This window comes from Loxodonta africana, chromosome 2 (assembly GCF_030014295.1).
Source record: "Loxodonta africana isolate mLoxAfr1 chromosome 2, mLoxAfr1.hap2, whole genome shotgun sequence".
In the NCBI taxonomy this organism is placed as follows: domain Eukaryota; kingdom Metazoa; phylum Chordata; class Mammalia; order Proboscidea; family Elephantidae; genus Loxodonta; species Loxodonta africana.
The window spans coordinates 120,594,745-120,620,029 of record NC_087343.1 but is presented as its reverse complement, the minus strand read 5'-3'; positions in this window follow the sequence as shown (position 1 = coordinate 120,620,029).

Genomic DNA, 25,285 nt, shown 5'->3' with positions numbered 1-25,285 from the left:
GGTCAGCAGCTCGAACCCACCAGCTGCTGAACAGGAGAAAGATGGGGCAGCCTGTTTCCATAAAGATTACAGCCTTGGAAACCAAATAGGGCAGTTCTACTCTGTCCTATGGGGTTGCTATGAGTCGGAATAGACTCAATGACAGTGGGTAGGTGGGTGGGTGACCCTGACCCTCCCTCTTCCTGGAATATTCTTTTCTCTGAGTTTTGTACATATCGCACTCTTATTTTTCCCCCTAAACCTCTCTGGGAATATCTTCTCAATTTTCTACGGTGGTTACTCTTCTTCCCTTCCCAGTGTTCCCCAGGGTTTGGTCTGGACTGTTCCTTTTATGGCGCTTACTCTTTGTGGGTGTTTTGGGTGTTCCTATGACTTCACTTACCATCTATGAGCTCAGGGCTGTCTTCCCTTCTCAGCTCCAGCACTATATAACAACTGCTTTATTCAAAGTCTCCACTCCAGCTCTTCAGTGCAGTGTGTCCTTCAAATTCTTTTGGTTCCCTCCCAAAACTGCTTTGTACGCCTGCCTCAGTGAATGGCCCAACTGAGCTAATAGAAAACTGGGCAGTATCCTCAAAGTCTTCGTCTTGCCCACCAGTTAATACTCAAGACTTGTCTATTCTACCTTCTAAATATTTCTTAAATCAATTCATCTCAGCCTACCCACTTGGCCACTGCCTTTGTCAAAACTCTGATATCAGGAGGCAATATAGAGGTTAAAAAAACTGTCCCTGGAGACAGCTCAAATTTCAACGCCATCTCACACTAACCTTGGGCAAGTCATTTAATCTATTGATTATCTCATTTGCAAACAGAGATAATGATGAAACAAACCTCATAGAATAGTCGTGAAAATTAACTGAAAATGCATGTAAAGAACTTAGGAGAGTTCCCAGCACGCAGTTAGGTTAAGAAAATGCTAGCTGTGCTATTATTATCATCGCTATTATAATGATTGCTATTACAACTCCTCTTGATAGTTGAGTATCTCATTTAACTTTCTCTCCTTACATTCACTCATGTTTCTTTGCAGTCTTTTCTGCACTTTATAGCAAGAGTGTTGACTCCTAAAGGCAAATCCCATTATGATACAGCCTTGTTTAATCCCACTTTTATTGGGATAAAACACAAATTCTTTAACATAATTTAAGAGGCTCTCAGTACCTGGTTCCTTTCTGCTTTTTTTCTGGCAATTAGACATTTCTGACATCTCCTGGCCTTTTCACACGCCTGAAACAGTTTTTGCATTTTTTACAAGATAACTCCTACTATCCCATCAGTGGTTTACTGGTGCCCATTACCTGCGCCAGGGTAGGTTGTAAGCATGCCATGTTTGCCCATGACAATGGTTTCTTCTCCTATATCACACTTGAAGCAACCATTCCATATTTCATTGGTTCAAAATTTAATGAGTGCCTACTATGTGCTGGGTACAGGCTAAACTTTGGTTAACAAAATCACATTGCCTTACCATAGTGGAGCTTACACTTCGGTGAGGAAGATAGACAAATAAAAACAAAACAAAACCCATTGCCACTGAGTCAATTCCAACTTATAGTGACCCTACAGGACAGAGTAGAATTGCTCCATAGGGTTTCCAAGCTTTACATATTTACAGAGGCAGACTGAGTGGCTGGTAGTTTCAAACCATTGATTTTTTTGGTTAGCAACTAAGAGCATAACCACTGCACCACCAAGGCATCAAGGCTCATAAAAAATTTGTTGTTTTTCTTAGGTGCTGTTGAGTCAGTTCCAACTCATAGCAAGCGTATGTACAACAGAACGAAACACTGCCTGGTCCTGCGCGATCCTCACGATCGTTGCTATGTTGGAGCCCATTGTTGCAGCCATGGTGTCAATCCATCTTATTGAGGTTCTTCCTCCTTTTTTGCTGATCCTGTACTTTATCAAGCATGATGTTCTTCTCAAGGGAATGGTCCTTCCTGATAACACATCCAAGGTATGTGAGATGACATCTTGCCATTCTCCCTTCTAAGGAGCACTCTGACTATACTTCTTCAAAAACAGGCTTGCTTGTTCTTCCTGTAGTCCATGTTATATTCAATATTCTTAACCATCACCATAATGTAAAGACATCAATTCTTCTTCAGTCTTCCTTAGTCATTGTCCAGCTTTTGCATTCATATGAGACAATTAAAAATACTATGGATTGGGTGTGGAGCATGTTAGTCCTCAAAGTGACATCTTCGCTTTTTATCGCTTTCAAGGGGTCTTGTGCAGATTTGGCCAACACATTCTTTGATTTCTTAATTGCTGCTTCTATGTGTGTTGATTGTAGATCCAAGTAAAATGAAATCCTTGTCAAGTTATATGTTTTCTCTGTTTATCATGATGTTGTTTATTGGTCCAGTTGTGAGGATTTTTGTGTTCTTTGTGTTGAAGCGTAATCCATACTGAAGGCTGTGGTCTTTGATCTTCATCAGTATTTCAAGTTCTCTTCACTTTCAGCAAACAAGGTTGTATCATCTGCATATGAAAGGTTGTTAATGAGTCTTCCTCCAATCCTGACACTACATTCTTCTTCATATAGTCCAGGTTTTCAGGTAATTTGCTCAGCATACAGATTGAATAAGCATGGTGAAAGGATACAACTCTGATGCACACCATTCCTGGCTTTAAATTACGCAGGGTCCCCATGTTCTATTCAAACAACTGCCTCTTGGTCTATGTCCAGGTTCCACATGTGCACAATTAAGTGTTCTGGAATTCCCATTCTTTGTAATTTATACATTATTTGTTATGATCCGCACAGTTGAATGCCTTTGCATAGTCAATAAAACACAACTAAACATCTTTCTGGTATTCTCTGCTTTCAGCCAAGATCCATCTGACATCAGCAATAATATCCCTCTTCCACATCCTCTTCTGAACCCGGCTTGAGTTCGTGGCAGTTCCCTGTTAATGTACTACTGCAACTATTTTTTAATTATCTTCAACAAAATTTTACTTGTGTGTGATATTAATGACATTATTTGATAGTTTCCACACTCCACTCAATCACTTTTCCTTGGAATGGCCACAAATATGGATCTCTTCCAGTCTGTTGGCCAGGTAGCTGTCTTCCAGATTTTTACGCATAGACGAGTGAGCACTTCCAGGGCTGCATCTGCTTGTTGAACCACCTCAGCTGGTGTTCTGTCAATTCTTGGAGACTTTTTTTCACCAATGCCTCCAGGGCAGCTTGGACTTCTTCCTTCAATACCACTGGTTCTTGATCATATGCTGCCTCCCGAAATGGTTGAATGTCAATCAATTATTTTTGGTACAGTGACTCTGTGTATTCCATCTTTTTTTGTTTGTTTAATTTTTATTTTTATTAGGTGAAAGTGTACAGTTAAAATTAATTTCTCACTTAAAAATTTATACACATATTGTTTCGTGACATTAGTTGCAATCCCCACAGTGTGACAGCATACTCCCCCTTTCCACCCCAGGTTCCCTGTGTCTGTTTGACCTGTTTCTGTCCCTTTGTACCTTCTCATCCTGCTTTTGGACAGGAGCTGTACATTTGGTGTTCTGTATTTGAGATAAGAAGCACATTACTCACATGTATTATTTTTTTGTTTTATAGGTCTGCCTAATCTTTATCTTAAGAGTGGGATTTGGGAATGGTTTCAGCTCTGAGTTAACAAAGTGTCTAGGGGCCATGGTTTCGAGGATTCCTCCAGTCTCTGTCAGACCATTAATTCTGGTCTTTTTATATGAATATAAGTCCTGTTCTACATTTTTTTCCTGCTCTATCTGGGACTCTCTGTTGTGTTCCCTCTCAGAGCAGTCATTGGTGGTAGCCAGGCACCATCGAGTTCTTCTGGCTGCAGGCTGGTGGAGTCTCTGGTTCATGTGGTCCTTAGTCCTTTGGGCTAGTATTTTCCTTCTGTCTTTGGTTTTCTTCCTTATCCTTTGCTCTGAGTGAGATGGGACCAATAGACGTATCTTAGATGGCTGTTCTCAAGCTTCTAAGACTCCTGATGCTACTCACCAAAGTGGGATGTAGGAAAATTTTCTTTATAAACTATGTTATGCCAGTTGACCTAAATGTCTCTGGAATCTATGGTCCCCAGACCCCAGCCCCAGCTACTCTGTCCCTCAAAGTGTTTGGATATGTCTAGGAAACTTATTAGCTTTTGCTTTGGTCCAGTTGTGCTGACTTCCACTGTATTTTGTGTTGTTCTTTCCTTCACCAAAGTTGACCCTTGTCTACCATCTAGTTAGTGATTTCCCCTCTCCCCGTAACCCTTGTAACCATCAAATACTTTATTCTGTGTTTAAACCGTTTCTTGAGTTCTTATAATAGTGGTCTCATACGTTATTGGTCAATTTGTGACTGACCTGTTTTGTTGTTGTTGTTAGGTGCTCTCAAATTGGTTCTGTCTCATGCCAACCCCTCTGTGCAACAGAAGGAAACACTACCCAGTCCGGTACCATCCTCACAATTGTTGCTATGCCTAAGCCCACTGTTGCAGCCACTGTGTCAATCCATCTCATTGAGGGTCTTCTTGTTTTTCCCTGGCCCTGTATTTTACCAAGCAAGATGCCCTCCAAGCACTGATCCTTCCTGATAACATGTCTAAAGTATGTGAGAGGTAGTCTCGCCATCCTTGCTTCAAAGGAGCATTCTGGTTGTATTTCTTCCAAGACAGTTTAGTTTGTTCTTTTGGCAGTCCATGGTGTATTCAATATTCTTCCCCAACACGGCAATTCAAAGACATCAATTCTTCTTCGGTCTTCCTTATTCATTGTCCAGCTTTCGCATGCATATGAGGCGATTGAAAATGCCATGGCTTGGGTCAGCTGCACCTTACTCCTCAGGATGACATCTTTGCTTTTCAACACTTTAAAGAGGTCTTTTGCAGCTGATTTACCCAATGCAATGCGTTTTTTGATTTCTTGACTGCTGCTTCCACCGGTATTGATTGTGGATCCAAGTAAAATGAAATCCTTGACAGCCTCAATCTTTTCTTCATTAATCATGATGTTGCTTATTGGTCCAGTTGTGGGGATTTTTGTTTTCTGTATGTTGAAGTGTAATCAATACTGAAGGCTGTGGTCTTCTTATATTTTTCTGGATTAGTGCCAGATGGTTGGGGTGAGATGGTATCTCATTGTAGTTTTGATTTGCATTTCTTTAATGGCTAATGATTGTGAGCCTTTCCTCATGTGTCTGTCAGCCATCCGAATGTCTTCTTTGGTGCATATCCTTTGCCCATTTTTTAATTAGATTATTTCTCTTTTTGTTGTTGAGGTGTTGCAGTATCTTGTAGATTTTAGAGACTAGGCCCTTCTCGGATATGTCATAGCCAAATTATTTTTCCCATTCTGTAGGTTCTCTTTTTATTCTTTGTGGAATCTTTCAACGAGCATAAGTGTTTGATTTTTAGGAGCTCCTAGTTATCTAGTTTCCCTTCTGGTGTTTGTGCATTGTTAATTATGGTTTGTATACTATTTATGCCACGTATTAGGGTTCCTAGCATTGTCTCTGTTTTTCTATTATCTTTATCGCTTTAGATTTTATGTTTAGGTTTTTGAAGCATTTTGAGGTAGTTTTTGTGCATGGTGTGAGGTATGGGTCCTGTTTCATTTTTTTACAGATGGATATCCACTTATGCCAGCACCATTTGTTAAAGAGACTGTCTTATTCCCTTTTAACAGACTTTGGGCCTTCTTCAAATATCAGTTGCTCATAGGTGGTTGGATTTACATCCAGGTTCTCAATTCTGTTCCATTGGTCTATGTGACATTGCTGTACCAGTACCAGGCTGTTTTGCTTCCTGTGGTGGTACTAAAAAAAAAGTCCATTGCCATTGAGTCGACTCCAACTCATAGCAACCCTGAAGGACAGAGCAGAACTGTCCCATGTTTCCAAAGAGTGTCTGGTATATTCAAACTGCCAACTTCTTTATAGTTAGCAACCTTAGCTCTTAACCACTAAGCCAACAGGGTTTCCAAAGTAGGTTCTAAAATCAGGTAGTGTGAGGTCTCCTACTTTTTCTTCTTCGGCAATGCTTTACTTATCCGGGGCCTCTTCCCTTTCCATATAAAGTTGATGATTTGTTTCTCCGTCTCATTAAAAAATGCCATTGGAATTTCGATTGGGATTGGATTGCATTACATCTATATATTGCTTTGGGTAGAGAGAACTGACATTTTTGCAATGTTGAGTCTTCCTATCCATGAGCAATGTACGTTTTTCCCCTTATGTAGGCCTCTTTTGGTTTCTTGCAGTAGTGATTTGCAGTTTTCTTCGTATAGGTCTTTTACATCCCTGGTTAGATTTATTCCTAAGTACTTTATGTTCTTGGGGGTTATTTTGAACAGTATTGATTTGGTGATTTCCTTTTCAAAGTTCTCTTTCTGTGGAAGAATCCTATTGATTTTTGTATGTTTATCTTGTATCCTGCTAGTTTGCTGAAATCTTCTATTAGTTCCAGTAGCTTTCTCATGGATTCTTTGGGGTTTTCTGTGTATAAGATCATATCGTCTGTGAGTAGGGATACTTTTACTTCTTCCTTACTAATTTGGATGCCCTTTATTTCCTTTTCTTGCCTTATTGCTCTGGCTAGAACCTCCAACACAATGTTAAATAAGAGTGGTTATAAAAGGCATCCTTGTCTGTTTCCCATTCTCAAGGGGAATGCTTTGAATCTCCCTTCATTGAGAATAATGTTGGCCATTGGTTTTGTATGAATGCCCTTTTACGTTGAGGAATTTCCTTTCTATTCCTATTTTGCTTAGAGTTTTTATCAGCAATGGGTTTCTTTTCTTTATTAATTGATAAGATCCTGTGGTTCTTTTCTTTGTTTTACTTATTTGTTGGATTACAGGATTGATTTTCTAGTGCTAAAACATCCCACTTGGTCATGATGAATTTTTTTTTTTTGATATGCTGTTGAATTCTATTGGCTAGAATTTTGTTGAGGATTTTTGCATTTATGTTCATGAGGGATACTGGTCCATAATTTTCTTTTTTTGTGGTGTCTTTACCCGGTTTTGGTGTCAGGGTTTATGCTGGCTTCATAGAATGAGTTCGGGAGTGTCCCTTCCTTTTCTATATTCTGAAATACCTTTAGTAAAAACAGTAGTACTGGTGTTAACTGTTCTCTGAAAGTTTGGTAAATTCTCCAGTGAAACTATCTGGGCCAGGCCTTTTTTTGCTGTTGTTGGGAGTTTTTTTTTTTTTATTTATTACTTCTTAAGTTTCTTCTTTTGTTATGGGTTTATTTAGTTGTTCTACCTCAGTTTGTGTTAGTTTAGATAGGTAGTGTGTTTCTAGAAATTTGTCCATTTCCTCTAAGTTTTCAAATTTGTTGGAGTACAAGTCTTCATAGTATTCTGTTATGATCCTTTTTATTTCAGTTGGGTCTGTAGTGATATCACCCATCTTGTTTCTTATTTGGGTTATTTGCTTCCTCTCTTGTTTCTCTTTTGTCAGTTTGGTCAACGGTTTGTTGATTTTCTTGACCTTTTCAAAGAACCAACTTTTGGTCTTGCTGACTCAATTGTTTTTCTGTTCTCTGTTTCATTTATTTCTGCTCTAATCTTTATTGTTTCCTTTCTTCTGGTGCCTGAGGTCTTCTTTTGCTGCTCTCTTTCTATTTGTTCAAGTTGTAGGGCTAATGTTTTGATTTGGGCCATTTCTTATTTTTGGATGTGTGCATTTATTGCCATCAATTGACCTCTAAGCACTGCTTTTGCTGTGTCCCAAAGGTAAGATATGTTTTCATTCTCATTTGATTCTATGAATTTCTCTATTTTTCCTTAATTTATTTTATAACCCAGTAGTTTTTAAGCAAGGTGTTATGCAGTTTCCATGAATTTGATTGTTTTTCCTTGCTGCTTGTGATTGATTTCTACTTTTCTGGCCTTATGATCAGAAGTGTTGCTTTGTATTATTTTGATGTTTTGGATTCTGTTAAGGCTTGCTTTGTGGCCTAAAATGTGGTCTATTCTAGAGAATGTTCCATGTGCATTGGAAAACAGTACATACTTTCCTGCTCTTGGGTGGAGTGTTCTGTATATGTCCATAAGGTCAAATTGATTGATTGTGGCATTTAACTCTTCTGTATCTTTTCTGATTTTCTTTCTAGATGATCTGACCTTCACTGAAAGTGGTGTGTTGAAGTCTCTTATTATTGTAAAAAAAAGAGCTGTCTATTTCTCTTTTCAATGCTGTTAAGAATTTTTTTTTTTTTTTTTATGTGTTTTGGAGCCCTGCCATTGGGTGAAAATATATTTATGGTTATATCCTCCTTTAGTCATTATATAGTGTCCTTCCTTATCCTTTATGGTGGATTTTGGTTTAAAGTCTATTTTTTTTTTTCAGAGATTAATATTGCCACTCTTGCTTTTTTTTGGTTGTTGTTTGCTTGATATATTTTTTTCCATCCTTTGAGTTTTAGTTTGTTTATGTCTTTGTGTCTAAGGTTGTCTCCTGTAGACAGCATATAGATGGATTCTGCTTTTTCATCCATTCTGTCACTCTCTGTCTCTTTATTGGTGCATTTAGGCCATTTACGTTCAGTGTAATTATTGATACGTATTTTTTTTTATGAGTTTACTGCTGTCATTTTGATGTATTTTTTGTGTGTGTGTGGTATTGACAGTTTCTTTGTTGTGCTTAATTTTCTGTGCTGATTCCTTTTTATTTATGTACTTCTTTTCATCTTTTTCATTATTGTTGATTTTGTGTTTGCTGAGTCTTTACGTTTTTCTTCTTTTTTATTTTGATGGGTAGGTGTGTGTCTTAATTATCTAGTGCTGCTTTAACAGAAATACCACAAGTGGATGGCTTTAACAAAGAGAAATTTATTTCCTTACAGTCTAGTAGGCTAGAAGTCCAAATTCAGGGCATCAGCTCCAGTGGAAGGCTTTCTCTGTCTGTTGGCTCTGAAGGAAAGTCCTTGTCATCAAACTTCCCCTGGCCTAGGAGTTTCTTTGCCCAGAAACCCAGAGTCCAAAGGGCATGCTCTGCTCCCAGCACTGATTTCTTGGTGGTATGAGGTCCCCACTCTCTGCTTGCTTCTCTTTCCTTTCATCCCTTGTAAGATAAAAGGTGGTGCAGACCATACTCCAGGGAAACTCCCTTTGATCCCACCCTAATCCTCTTTAACATAAAATTACAATCACAAAATGGAGGACAACCACACAATACTGGGAATCATGGCCTAATCAAATTGACACATATTTTGGGGGAATACAATGTAATCCATGACAGTGTGTTAGCTTCCTTTGTGGTTACCTTGAAATTTACCTTTATTTTTCTAAGTTTAAACCATCCTTTTATTTTTTAATATTGGGTTAACTTCCTCTCCATATGTTCTTTGACTACACTGTTTATTCTCTCTTTTTTGTTTTAACTTTGTTGTTGTTTACAAATTGATGCCTCTGGTTCCCTGTTTTCAGTGTTTTAGCTTTGACTGGGGTTTTGTGAATTCTTTTTTCTGGGTTGATAATGGGATGATCTATCCTGTGTCCTAGTCTTGGATTGTTGTCTGATATTGTTGGTTCTCTAGCCAGAGGACTCCTTTTAATATTTCTTGTAATTTTTGTCTGATTTTTACAAATTTCCTTAACTTCTGTTTATCCAGAAATTACATAATTTTGCCATGACATTTGAGAAAAAAATTTGCTGGATATATAATTCTTGGCTGGCAATTTTTTCCTTCAAGTCTTCCCATTGCTTTCTTGTCTGCATGGTGTCGGCTGAGTAATCAGTTTAGTCTTGTTGGTTCTCCTTTGTAGGTGACTTTTCATTTATCCCTAGTAGCTCTCAAGTTTCTGTCTTTGTCTTCGGCAAGTTTGATTATGGCATGATTTGGTGACTTTTTGGGGGGTCTAACCTGTATGGGGTTCATTGAGCTTCTTGGATAGATATCTTCTCATCCTTCATGATATCAGGGATGCTTTCTGCTGACAAATTTTCAACAATTCTCTCTAGGAATTGTTATCCCTCCCTGTTCTGGTACTCTTATCACTAGTAGGTTTTTCCTCTTGATAGTATCCCACATAATTCTTAGACTTTCTTCATTTTTTTTTTTTAATTCTTTTTTCTGATTTTTCCTCAGATAAATTGGTGTCAAGGGGCTTATCTTCAATCTCACTAATTCTGACTTCCATTGTCATAATTCTGCTCCTGTGACCTTCTAATGAGGTGTTTAATTCTGAAGTTTTATTGATTATCTTTTGGATTTCTAGTTGCGGTCTCTGTATGGTTTCTAGCAGCCTGTTTATTCTGTCATTTTGTTCTTGTATGCTTTTCCTAAATTCTTCTGTTGTTTTATCTGCATGTTCCTTGGCTTGGTCTGAGGTTTGCCTGGTCTTCTTCCTGATCTATTGGACAGGATCTCTTTTATATTAGTCTTTTGAATTCTTTCACAGGTAGTTCCGTTACCTTATCTTCCTCCAGAAGGTTTCTTGGTTCTTTATTTTGGTTGCTTGCTGGAGCCATCTTGACCTGCTTTTTTATGTGATTTGACATTGACTCTTGTCTCTGAGGCATCAGTAAGTTATTATGTCTATTTATTGTATGTTTGTTTACTGTGTCCTGACTTTTTGTCTTGTTTGGATATACCTAAGTAGGCTGGGCTTGTGAGCTCCTTCAGTTGTTGGCATCTTTGAAGCTCTCACATCCTGTCTCCAGGTGGTCAGAGCTGCTTCTAGGTGTGTGAGCCCAGGAATCTGTTCACTTTTCGTCTGGGAGTGCAGCACATGTGTCCAGGTTGTCTGCTATTGAGTGTGTGGTGCAGACTTTCACCTACAGTCCTAGGTGGGCAGGGCTTTGTGGGGGTGTTCAGAGTTGGCGCAGGTACCTGGCTGCAGTGGGGGCCTATGTGTGGTGCAAGGCAGGGGACTGATGGGTAGAGGGTGTGTTCCTGTCCTCTAAAGTGCGTAGTGGGGGGAGGTATTGCAACCAGCCCTTGGACACCTGATGCTGTTCACTGGAGGGACTGGGAAGCACCAGTAATTCTCAGACCCCAGTTGTGGGTGGCTAGACGGAGTGGGTGGTGCCGTCAGCCTTGAGGACCCCCAGTGTGGGTGAGCGAGAACCTTGCTTAGGCGGCAGGATGGTGTCGAATGTCACAAATCTGCAGCTCCCTCTTGGCTGCTGCAGATAAAAATGAGCTTTAGGTGTATGTCCTGCTGTTTTATGCTAATGAGGGTATGCAGTGTTGAATCAGCCCATACAGGTCTGGGCAGGGGAGAAGAATGTTGCAAGTCTGTGGACCCCTTATGCCAGTAGTTGGGCAAAGGGGCAGGGCCTCCTGGCCAACATTCCCAGCTTAGGGGGCATGGCATTTTTTAATACTGCGGGACTGGTGTTAGAGTGGAGCAGCGTGGGGGGTGAGTGGGGGCTAGGAAGCACTTCTCCACTGTGAAACTCTACGGGGGAGGGATTATTTTGCCCCCATGCAGTAAGTTACAAGCTTGCGCTTAGCTTTCTCAGGTTTGGTGTCACTACTACTTGGTTCTGGAGGTGCATGTAGATTCTCTGCTGCTTGGCTGCATGTGATGTGGTGGGGTTCTTTGGATGATGCTGATTGCCTCAGCCCATGTGTGCTGTGCAGACTCAACAAGCAGGGTGCTGGTGATCCCACGATCTGTACGTCTCTGTTGCTTTTGAATTGTCTCCCCTTCCACCTGCTGCTCAGTCTGATTCTTCAGCTTTGTTTTTGATGATTAGGGTGCCCAGATTGTCATATATAGCTGATTCGCTTGTTTTTAAAGGTCTTTGTTATAAAAAGGGACAACAGGAACCATCTGACTATTCTGCCATTTTGTCCCTGCCTCCCTTTCGTCTTCTTTCAATGCTCCCTGGTCATTCACAATTTTGCCCATAGAATCCTTCAAAATTGCAACTTGAAGCTTAAATTTCTTGTTCAGTTCTTTAAGCTTGAGAAATGCTGAGCATGTTCTTCGTTTTGGTTTTCTAACTCCAAAGCTTTGCACATTTCATTATAATACTTTACTTTGTCTTCTGTTTATCTCTTTTATTTCATCATTTCTCTCATTCCTTTTAGCTACTCTACATTCTAGAGCAAGTTTCAGAGTCTCTTGTGACATCCATTTTGGTCTTTTTTTCCTTTCCTGTCTTTTTAGTGACTTCTTGCTTTCTTCATATGTTACGTCCTTGATGTCATCCCACAACTCGTCTGGCCTTCGATCATTAGTGTTCAATGTGTCAAATCTATTCTTGAGATGGTCTTCAAATTCAGGTGGAATATACTCAAGGTTGTGTTTTGATTCTCCTGGACTTGTTTTAATTTTCTTCAGCTTCAACTTAAACTTGCAAATGAGCAATTGATAGTCTGTTCTGCAATCAGTACCTGGCAGATGATGTTGAGTTTTCTATCATCTCTGTGATCGTTAAGGTTGTGTGTTAACTTGGCTGGACCATGATTCTCAGTGGATTGGTAGTTATGATGTACTTTGGCAGTCATATAATGATGTAGTTACCTCCATGATGAGACCTGATATAATGTGATCACCTCCATGATAGAATTTGCTCTGAGTATCCAATCATTTGAAAGGAAACTTTCTTGGGGGAAGGGGGGCAGAGGGTGTCCTGAATCCAATATAGGTGGACTTTCTGGCAAGGTTCAAGGACTTTTGCTTGTTTTGGATCCTGCAGCTGACTCCTGTTCATCTGACCTCTGGCTCTTGAGACTTGAGTTAGCAGCTTATCTGATGATCTTAGGATTCATCAGCCTCCACAGTCTCTGAGTCAGTAACCTGCCAGCTTACTTGCCAATCTTGGGTTCTCCAGCCCTGCAGCCACATGAGTCAGGAGAAGCCTCCAGCCTGACTCACAGACTTGGGACTTTCCAGCCTCTACAACCCTACAACCATGAACCATTTCCTTGATATAAATCTCTCTGTCTGTCTGTCTGTCTCTCTCTCTCTCTCTCTCTCTATATATATATATAAACAGTTCACTTGTTATGCTTCTCTAGAGAATCCAGCCTAAGATAGTCTCTTCCCACAGATGTAGTCAATTTGATTCCTGTGTTTTTCATCCAGTGAGGTCCACGTGTACGGTCACTGTTTATGTTGTTGAAAAATCGTATTTGCAATGAATAAGTCATTGGTCTTGCAAAATTCTGTCGTGTGAAATGTATCATCCTTTCTATCAGCAAGATCCTATTTTCCTACCACTAATCCTTCTTCTTTGTTTCCAGCTTTCAGATTCCAATCACCAGGAATTATCAATACTTCTTGATTGCATGTTTGATCAATTTCAGACTGCAGAAGTTGGTAAAAATCTTCAATTTCCTCATCTTTGGCATTAGTGATTGGTCCATAAATTTGAATAATAGTCATTGTGATGGTTAAGGTTGTGTGTCAATTTGGATGTGCCATGATTCTCAGTGGTTTGGCAGTTATAATGTAGTTTGGCAGTCATACGATATTGTGACCCCCTCCATGATGAGATATGCTATAATACGTTCACCTCCATGATGGAATCTGCTGTGAGTAACCAATCAGCTGAAACAGAGTTTCCTTGGGCACATGGCCTGCATCAAATATAAGTGGACATTCTGGCAAGGCTCACTCTGGATCCTGCAGCTGGCTCCTGTTCATCTGAACTCCAGTTCTTGGGACTTGAGCTAGAAGCTTATCTGTGGTCTTGCCTGCCAATCTTGGAATTCATTGATCTTCTCAGCATGTGAACAAGAGCCCTGATGTTTGACCTGCTGATGTTGGCTCTGCCAGCCCCTGTGGCTATGTGAATTGGGAAAAGCCTCTATCCTGACCCATGGACATGGGATGTTCCAGCCTTTACAACTGTGTGAGCTATTTCCTTGATCTAAATCTCTTTCTGTATATATTTATACACTTTACTGGTTTTGCTTCTCTAGAGAACCCAGCCTAAGACAATTATATTAGCTGTACTTCCTTGCAGGCATATGGATGTTATCCTATCACTGACAGCAATGTACTTCAGGATAGATTTTGAAATGTTCTTTTTGACAAAGAATGTGACACCCTTCTTCTTCAGTTTGTCATTCCCAGCATAGTAGGACATATGATTGATTCAAAATGACTAATACCAGTCCATTTCAGCTCACTAATGCCTAGGATATTGATCTTTATGCATTCTGTTTTCTTTTTAATGACTTTCTAATTTTCTTAGATTCATACTTTGTACATTCCCAGTTCCTGGATGTTTGCAACTGTTTCTTCTCATTTTCAGTCATGCTAAGATAAGAAGTACTGTGGTGGCTTGTGTGTTGCTGTGATGCTGGAAGCTATGCCACTGGTGTTTCAAATCTCAGCAGGGTCATTCATGACAGACAGGTTTCAGAGGAGCTTCCAGACTAAGACAGACTAGGAAGAAGGACCTGGCAGTCTACTTCAGAAAAAACTGGCCAGTAACAACCTTATGAATAGCAACCAAACATTGTCTGATATAGTGCCGGAAGATGAACCCCTCAAGTTCCAAGGCACTCAAGATACAATTGGCAAAGAGCTGCCTCCTCAAAGTAAAATCGACCTTAATGATGTGAATGGAGTAAAGCTTTCAGGGACTTCATTTGCTGATGTAGCATAACTCAAAATAAACAAATAAATAACTATAATTTAAAATGTGATAAGTAGGAAATAAACAGGTTGCTTTCTGATAGAAGTATTTGTTCAAGAATGAGTTAATGATAGAATAAATACATTTTCAGAACTATGTAACTTAGGGAGGAGACATTGCTTGGACAAATACCAGGGTAAAAAATAGCATTGGAATTTGTCTCTAGCCCCCATAGGGAGTGATTGTTTTCCACTCTAATGTGGACAGATGGAGTGAGAGTGTACAAATTGGTTAATGTTGCTATTGCTTACCACCTTCTTTGGAAGATATGAGGATAGTGTGAATAAACTCCTGGTGAACCTGAAATATCATCAATGCTCGTGCAAGGTCAGGCAGTCAATTGGCATGGCTCTAAAACTTGTGCTCTTTCTATTCCGCAGGAGACTAATTAGGACAAACATTCAATTCTCTGGATGCTGGCTGGCTTGTAACTTTACACCAGACTACATATTTCATTTGAAGTCTTGGAAGAGGTGGAAATCGGAGATACCATATGAGATAAAGAAAGGCTAATTCCAGTTGGCCTGCTTCCAAGGGCCCTGCCCATGTGAACGACCGCCATGCCTGATTCTCTCTCCCCATCAGCCAACCAGAAATATATCCTGCTTTTCTTCAGAATAAATCCCATCGTTCTATTCTATGCCCTAAAAAACTAAGGATTTTTCTTTCCTTTTTTTTTTTTTTTTTAACATGTGAACAGATCCAGCTAAGGAGGCTCCCTCCTTGAAACATGTAAGGGTGGCATAAACAACTCCTCTGAAGCTGATTTTCATGGTTTGGGGGAACATCTTTAAAGATAAATAGCCAGGGGTGCAATGCTCTGAAACTACAGTAGTGAATTCTAGTTCCCACTCGATAAGCTTGGAGGGATGAAGTCGGGGACAGGCGGTGATTTAGTGTACAACAGAATCTTCTAGGAAGCTGGGAATTTCTGACTCAGTAGATCTGGGATGGGGCCGGAAAATTCTCATTTCTAACAATTTCCCAAGTGATAGTGCTAGTCTGGGGACTATAGTTTGAATACCACTGATTTGGGTCAAAGGTTCCCAATCTTGACAGCATATTAGCATAATCTGGAGTGCTTTTCAAAAAAATATTGACATTGGAGTCCAACACCAGACCAATAAAATCAGAATTCCTTGGAATGGGGCCCAGCCGTCTGTATTTTCAAAAGTGCCACAGAGAAACCAGGGTCAAGAATAGCTATTTTAGATAAAGCCCTGGTGAAAGAAAGCAAAGGAATGAAGGAAAGGTGGAAAGGGCTGTGTGTGAACATTAGTGAACAACCCCTCTAAAGACAACAGAGGAATGTGGGAAGGTGTAGAGTGGAGTCAGAGTATGGTAGATTATGACTGTGTGGTGCAAGTCTAGCATGTAAAAGATGCACTAGAGAAGGGAGTGACTTATCCAAGATTTCACAGCAGATTAATAACTGAATTAGATCTGACCCCAAATTCTCATAATTTCCAGTTCAGCAATTTTTTTCCCCACTAGTACACTTGATTTCAGCTCTGACAGTCCTCACAACACTTATGAGTAATTCATCCTCAGAGAGACAGAAATGAGAGTACAAAGTAATAAATCCCATGCTATGGGAACAGAAATGCTAAGGAGGGTCATTTAGCTCAGTCCAGTAGGAAAGAGAAAGTCTTCAAAGAGACGACACTTGAACTGAGAGCTGAAGGACAAGTCAGCATTAACCAGTGGAGCAGGAAGGACAATTCAGGGAGTGAGGAAAATACAAGTCAAAACATGATGTTGGAATGGCATAGTTTGAGAGGGATCTTCAGAAGAGCTGCAGCAAGAAGCTAAAGGCAGGTAGGGCTCAGATTTTGAAGGACCCAGAGCTCTATAGATAATAGGGAGGCACTGGTGGATTTTAAATAGTGAAGTGTGGAATACCAGGGTTAAGATCTGCATTTTAGATAGGTCACTTTGTCAACGTTGAAAAAGTTTGATTTGAGGAGAGCAGAGAAACAGATGTTATTGAAAGAATTCGGAGGACATATATTAAGGGTGTGAACTAAGGCAGAAGTATAGTAGTGGAGAAGAAGCAATGGATTTGAGAGGGTTTAGGAATTAAAAATCCAGGACATCATGATTGATTTGAGATAGGATATGAGATAAGGAGTCCCTGGGTGGTGTGAATGGTTAAGTGCTCAACTGCTAATCAAAAGGGTTGAGTTTGAACCCACCCAGAGGCACCTTAGGGGATAGATATGGTGACCTGCTTCTAAAAGGTCACAGCCTTGAAAACCCTCTAGAGCACAGTTCTACCCTGCAACACATGGGGTGGCCATGAGTCAAAATCAACTCGACAGCAATTGATTTGGATTTTTTTGTTTTTTACGAGAGAGGTAGGTCGATCAAGAATGATACCCAGCTTCCTAGACTGAGCAATGGGGAGCAATTGCATTGGGAGCATTGTAGAAAGGCATGCATGCGGTAGATACCGTGTGCCACTTGAAGATCACCGAGTAGTCCGTGGTCTGTCGGATGTCTACCTGGAGGTGTCTACCATATGGTGAACCTGAGACTCAGGTGAGAGAGCTGAGCCAGAGAAAAGCTTGTTCAAGAAAGGGAGTTAGAATCACAGGAGTAGCTGAGAAAACCTAGCAAGGGCAGGGCAACCATGGACTCTTTGGAGGATACTGACATTCCAGGGAATGAAGAGCGAATTAAGAGGAATGAGAATGTGATGGAATGAAAGTACTATGTGTGAGCCATAACCCTTCTACTTCCTTTTTCATCCTCTCCTCACCTGTCCTGTAAGAAGAAATCTGTATTTGGGCCCTCATTTTCTTGCTTTTCTCCCTTTCCAAAATAATAAGGAAAGTGGAAGGCAGCAAGAGTAAGTAGATCTATATAACAAGGGATGGATGGAAGAAGAGGGTGGAAGAAAGAAGAAAAAGAGTCTTATATCTGGAGCTGAGAGAGAGAATTTTAGAGATTGGTGTATAAGAGGCTCCAGACCAACTTTGAAGTTAAGAAACCATGTGAGTAGTATAGGGGTACTTGATAAGTGTTAATGAGTAAATTTCCTTTAGTATTCTGGGCGAGATATAAGGCTAAATTGTTTCTGGTTGTTAATCTAGACATATTTGAAAAAGTGTCTAGGTAGAGGCTGAGCAACATGACCCTCCAGATGTACCAGAGTTAGAAGAAAGAATCATCAGAAAGGTAGGAAGCAACCCAGAAGAAAGTGATTCCACAGAAACGGATGAAATAAGGGAGAGGTTCACAGCATCAAATGCTGCTGAGAGGTCAAATAACCGAGGGGAAGAGTTGGGAGTTAGAAGCCAGTGGACAAAGGATGAATGGGAAGTAAAGAAGTGGGACAGTGAATACAGTCTGCTCTAATGGGAAGCTGGACTGATAAAGAGAGAATTAGAAGCTAATGAAAATTAAAAGGCTATTTTTAATGTGAGACATCAGATTATGTGTGTACAAATTAATTGATCACTTTCAGTTCAAACACTTTGATTCTCTCTTGCTTGCTAGTTAAAGGCCAGCTCCTTTCCCCCTGAATACTTGACCTTCGAGCCACTTACCCCATTATTGTCAGTCAACTGTACGTTGCTCTCATGAAATATTGCTAATGATAAAATGGCAAACAAGAAAGAATTTGGCTCTCATCCAAGAATATTCGGGAGCAGCCTTCCCTTGCCTTCCTGTGTGCTTACTATCCTTGTTGTACTGTTTGTTTTCTTTTTTAATTTAGAAAGTTCCTGTACAAAAAATTTTATTCCAGAAAAAAAGTTAAAAATAAAATAACCTGACTTTAATTCTCTTTTAATTGAAAAAAAATCTTTTAAGTGTATGTTCATATATATTTCAACAGTAAAAGTGGCACCTGTACACAACCCAGCCCCTGTGCACACTGGGAATGACATGTTTCTACATTACTCTGAACAAGGCAATAGATTCTTTAGAAAGGAAGATTTACTTAGGAATGCCCTGGAGGTTTTTTTAAACCCATTACCATTCTTACTTACAAATTCCAAACTCTTTTCTTTGATTATTTCTAGACAAAGTCAGCTTGCCTTAAAGCAGGCTTGGCAATAAATGTGCTAAGACAGTGACAAAACTGTTTCTTAAACTATTGTAATAGGTTGATACTCCATTCCTCAGGATTTGGTATTGCCCTGTGGCAAAAAGCCAGACCATCACTACTCAAACGTGATCCATAGACCAGCAGCAGAGGTAACGGGAAGCATGTTAAAAATGCTCATTTTTGAGCTGCACCCTAGGCCTACTGAGTCAGATCACCTAATGGTGAGATCTAAGAATATGTGTTTAAAGAAGCCCTGCTGGTGATTCTCGTGTGTGCTGAGGTGTGGGAAGCCCTGTTCTCAGTTCCTTGGAAGGAATCATGTCTTACTCATCTGTGTGCTAAATGTCTTCCTTTGCCCCTCCAGATCTACTTACCTCCACTCTTGCACTGCTACATCCTAAGAATCTATTAACAATATCAGCAGTATCCTGTGGGGTTTGGCTGACGAAAGCCACCAGAAGGAGATGGAAGAATACGAGAAGAATAAAGTTGAGATATTTATTTACTTCTCAATTCTTTTCTCGCAAGATTGTCAAGAGCTGGCAGCTTCTCTGACACAGCTTCCTGTCAGCTGGTCCTCTCCACATAGCTCTCTCTCACTCATTTTCCCTCTTCTCACACCTTCTTGTCTAGTGGTGGTAATGAATTCCCACCCTTGCTATTTACAGTGCCGGAAATTGCACTATCCCTTATTGTTTCACCGTAACTTAAAACTCCAACCTGCTTCACCAAAAACCAAACCAAACCCAGTGCTGTGGAGTTGATTCCGACTCATAGCGACCCTATAGGACAGAGCTTGCATCTTTGTAAATAGTCACTTTGTGAAATTCTCCTCAAATCACCCAACTTGTGTGTGCCATCTTTCTCCTTTCAGGACCCCGACTGACAAAATCCATATCTTACCAATACCTAGTATAATACTTACTAAGTATTTATGGAAAGAATAAATGAAGGAAAAAAATATATGGAAAGGGATAAACTTCTCCATGACTAACACTCATTAATAGCTTAATATAAGTGACTTTTTAAGGTTTTTCAAATACAAGTCAAAAGGCTAATTTGAAAATGAGATTTTGGAAATACGGGATGTGGATTTTTAACAGGTGTGGGGTCCAAGCACTGACTTTGGAAAGCACTGGCCCGAACACAAACCTAGCCCATCAAATGGAAGGATGAATAATCCTGGTGATGAAGCTCATCTAATCCATCCTTTTCCCAAGGACCAACACAATTCATTGCTCTCGCTTTGTTTAGCTTCAAAAGGAAAACAGGTGATCATGGTCACAAAAGAAGGAAAGAGTTGGTGGACCATTCAAAAACAGTGAATAAAATTTAAAAAATTAGCAAGGCTAGGTGGCAGGAGAAGAGGATTTGCAGCAATAAGTTAAATCCTGGCTGTTATGGATGGTAAAAAGTTATCTAATTATCTAATTGGCTCATGCTTACAGTGTGGCAATACTAAGGACAAAGATCCAGTGCTTGGAGTGGGACCTCGTTTGTGTCATTACTCAGCAGACATCTTGAAGAATGATTATTTTCTTTTATCAAAGAAGAGGTCTACAAATATCAATGTTCCCTATCTTAATCGAATCTTTTCATCCTTCTAATTAACTGAATTGTGGTGCATTCCCTAACCTTTGCCAACATTGGAAACCACCAGTGCTTATGAATCAAGAGGACTTAGAAAACTAATATTTGGGGACCTGGTGTCAACCCCTTTCCACACACATCAGCTTATTTTATTTTCCCCAGTTCAAAGCTCCCAGGGCCATCTGTAAGCACTCGTTGCTATGTAAACAAACACAAATAAATGAACAATGGACACTGTTTGTTTAGAGTAATGATACCCTGGCTGTGTATCCTCTGTATTTTTTACATTCCTTTTTAAATGCTACTAAATTTTCCAATCACTTTATCAAAACAGGCAATCCTGGGAAGTTTTTTTGTTTTGTTTTGTCTTTAAGTTTCCATCTGCAGCATAATGTTGTACATCCAGAGCTGCTTTTTTCATCACTTCTTTCACCCAGAGTTCTCTCAACACATCTTGATTCAGCTCTTCAGATTTCTATTCTGGCTCACCACATGTCAAATCTTGCTAAGCAAATGGAGAAACAACACTCAACGTATCTCTTCCTGTCCACTGCAACATCTGTGTTTGAGTCATTAAAGACTAGAACCTGAATTTCATTCCACTGTTTACTCTGCTATCAAACTCTGCACGGAATGTATACAAGAACGTTCCCTCCGAATCAGTGGTCTCATGTTTAGCATATTGTGCTTTGGTTACTAATTAAAGCAACTAATCTCCAAATAATTCTCAAACACATGATCCATGTCTTCACTGAGAGAATGCAAATTTATCTGCTCTACCAGACACGGTATATCATCTATGAAGATAGAGGAAACTGTAGTCACCAGTACCAAATGCCATCTGGTTAAATCATTTGAACCTCAGAATAGTAGTTTTTGTTATCTGTGCCTAGTTTTTACACTTCAGTCCCTGTGAGGTTTATTTCTGCTTGAGGGCACTGAATGCTAGTAGATTCTAAGTCCTCAAAGCATAAATAAATTAAAAAAAAAAAAAAAAAGCCAAACTATTCATTGTGCCTAAGAAATGACACCTAACCCAGGCAGAAATTAAAATGTTTGGGTAGCACATAATTTGCAATATTTTAAAACCCATCTGAGTAAATTGTAAATGAGGGAATCATCCTCTTCACCCAGGAAGGTTAGTGGAATACTTGCTTTATATGCCTTCGAAAGTAAGGAATCTGATTTTAAAAGTTCAGTAAGAAAAAAAATATTGGCACTACTTTATTGTATATGCAGGTTGCACCTCTTCCTATCCACATTAGATCAAAAAACCAAAACCAAATTTAGTGCTGTCAAGTCGATTCCGACTCATAGCAACCCTATAGGACAGAGTAGAACTGCCCCATAGAGTTTCGGAGGAGCACCTGGAGGATTCGAACTGCTGACCCTTTGGTTAGCAGCTGTAGCACTTAACCACTAAGCCACCAGGGTTTCCACATTAGATCAAGTGTCCATCATAGCAGATTATTCTTCATATGTCGTCACTCTTCTGTTGGAAGTCTCACGTTCACTCCAAACTCAGTAAGTAAAAAACTGATCGCTCTTCCCCCTCATTGGTCTCCTTGACTTTGTTATCTCAGTGAATGATCATCTGTTGACCCAGATGCCCAAAGCAAAATCCCCAGTGCCATTTCCATCTCCAACTAGGAACCAAATCCTTTCTTTTTAATTTATGTGATATTTCTCAAATCAACTCCTTTTTCTTCTTCCCAGCTGCCAATGTCTTCATTTTGTTCCTCAAAATTTCTCACCTGAACAAGTGAAACATTCCTGTCATGGGTTATGTCCCCCCAAAAAATGTGTGTATCAACTTGGTTAGGCAGTGATTCCCAGTATTCTGCAGTTGTCTTCCATTTTGTGATTGTAATTTTAAGATGAGAGGATTAGAGTGAGATTGTAACACCATCCTTACTCAGGTCACCTCCCTGAACCAATGTAAAGGGAGTTTCCCTGGGGTGGGGCCTGTACCACCTTTTATCTCTCAGGAGATAAAAGGAAAGGGAAACAAACAGAGAGTTGGGGACCTCATGCCACGAAGAAAGCAGCACAAGGAGCAGAGCACATCCTTTGGACACGGGGTCCCTGAACCTGAGAAGCTCCTTGACCAGGGGAAGATTGAAGACAGGGACCTTCCTCCAGAGCCAACAGAGAGAGAAAGCCTTCCCCTGGAGCCAATGCCCTGAACTTGGACTTGTAACCTACTGTTGTTGTTGTTAGGTACCATCAAGTCGGTTCCGACTCATAGTGACCCTATGCTCAGCAGAACGAAACACTGCCCGGTCCTGCGCCATCCTAGACTGTGAGAAAATAAGCTTCTCTTTGTTAGAGCCGTCCACTTGTGGTATTTCGGTTATAGCAGTACTAGATGACTAAGACAATTCCTCTAATTAGTCTCCCTGACTCCAGCCTGTTCATCTTTCAATTAATTCTCCAAATGTAGCCCAAATATGATCCTTGGCTTAAACATCCTTCAGTGACTACCCATATCTTAAATGATTTAAAAAAAAAAACCCAAATCCCTTATTATGAAACACAAATTGCTTCATAATCTGGCCCCAGCCTATATCTTCAGCCTTATTTCGTGCTACTTTCTATCTCTCATTCTATATTCAAACTGTCTTTCTGGCTTTCACACATTGACATGCATCACAACGGGGCAATTATGCCCCTCAGGGCACATTTGGCAATCCGTGGTGACATTTTTGATTATCAGGACAAAGAAAGTTGCCCCTGACATGAAGTCCATTTCAGCAAAGAATTATCCAGCCCAAAATGTCAGTAGTGCTAAGGCTAAGAAACCTGGCCCTAATCCCTCTAGGGAACCCCAAGCACAGCAGGTGAATAAACTCTGGTCATGGGAAGTGAACAGAAGTCAATTTCTGTGTGACATACTGCAATGGATAAGGTTGTGTGTCAACTTGACTGGGCCATGATTCTCAATGGTTTGGCAGTTATGTAAAATGTAATTTCCTCCATGACGAGATCTGCTATGCACAGCCAATCAGTTGAAAGGAGTTTCCTTGGGGGTATGGCCTGCATTCAAATTATGTGGACTTTCTTGCTCTGGCACCTGCATTCTGCTCATCATCATCTGAACTCTGGTTCTTGGGACTTGAGCCAGCAGCCTGCTGTCTTACCTGCCGATGTTGGGTCCATCAGCCTCCTCAGCCTCTGAGCCAGCAGCCTGCTGTCTGACCTGCTAATCTTAGGTTGGTCAGCCCCTGAAGTTATATGAATCAGGAAAATCCTCCAGCCTGATGCCTGAACCACAAACTTGGGACTTTGCAGCCTGTACAACCACATGAGCCATTTCCTTGATATAAATCAACCTCTCTCTTTCATATACATATATATATATACATACACACACATATACATATACATGGTTCACTGGTTCTGCTTCTCTGGAGAATCCAGCCTAAGACACGTACTTTAAACAGGAAATAGTTTGGCTCTTCTTCCTTTTTTCCCTCTTCTTATATTTTGTGATGTGAATATGTTACTGACCAGACAACTTTAGTCAGATGGAAAAGAAACTTACACTAGAGCAGAGGTTGGCAAACTTTTTCTGTAAAAGGCTGGACAGCTAATTATTTTACTTTGCAGGCCATATGGTCTCTGTCAAAACTATTCATCTCTGACATTATAACATTGAAGTGGCCATAGACAATACACAAATGTACATGAATGTACATGACTGTGCTGCAATAAAACTTCATTGACAAAAACAAGATGGGCCAGATTTTGTCTGTGGTCCACTATTTGCCAGTTTTGCCTTAGAGGACAGAGGTGTAGGAGACAATCTTCCATGGGTCTCACTTTTCTGTTCATCTTGAAAGAAGAGACACTGACAAAACTTGTTCTAGACTATCTTTTCAAAGATACTGAGATAGTATCTTTTCCAGAGCAAAAGAAAAATTTGTTAACTATCTCTGTATAATAAAAATAATGTCTTCCTCTGGTTCAAATGTCAGACAGGTTCACCATCCATTAGAAAAGACTTGGTTTCCTAAGCTCGGGGTTCTTGTTTGTAATGTAACCCACTAAGAGTGCAGACATCTCCTGGCCCTGTTTGTGTTGCTCTGTAAGATTCGGAGGTCAGTTACCTGGCGCAAATGCTGGTACTCTAGCTACTGCTATTGCTGTGAGTAATACAGGCCCATGTCTTTGACTCAGGAGTCTTGTGTCTGTTTCCATCCATGAAACCAGGGAACACTAAATTGTTAGCTCACAAGTAGGATAAAATCTCAGACCCTTCATGGTCCTTGACAGTAGGAACCTGGGTCCTTAAATTACCTAATTGTGTAGAACTTCCAACATCGTGGGAATACCTTCCTGTGTTGGAACTTTTAAATAAGAAAGAAATACCATTGTAACTTGTTTGGGCACTGGAAAGCAGCTTTGTTCATACCTTAACACTCCTTGACTAATTTTTAGTCGTCTGTCAATTCCCATCTTAGCAATCTTTGCATAGGAAGTCTCCTATGATGCCCTCCAAATACCCCTAAATACTATCCATACGCATGAACCCTGGAATAGACCCCTCCTCAGAGTTTCCATTGCACCCTGTGTATATCTCTATCAAAATAAATACTTTTCTGAATTTTTGTCAGTCCTCACCAATAATCTGTAAACTCTTGAGAGTAAGGACTGTTCATCCCCTATATCTTCAACACTTATCACAGTGCCTTGCATGTAGCAGGACTCAAAACCAATTTGTTAATCAAGTAAAATTCCCTTCTTATGCTCTTTACTACATATTACATGGTGTTCTTGGCAGGCAAATGAATAAAGGCAGCAACACTTGTTTAGTCAGAACCCTGTGCTATGGCATTGCCCCAGCGTTTTCCCAGCCTTTGAACTGCATTTCAAAAGGAGACTGCTACCATGTCTTCTAGACCTTGCGTAACACTTAATGCAATTAAACAGTATATACACTGAAAGAATATCTATATTTCACTTCTTGGAATCAGCATTTTATAATTTTACCCAGTGACTTTGTGTTTATTTATTACAGGAAAGTGTTTCATCCCCTGTGAAAA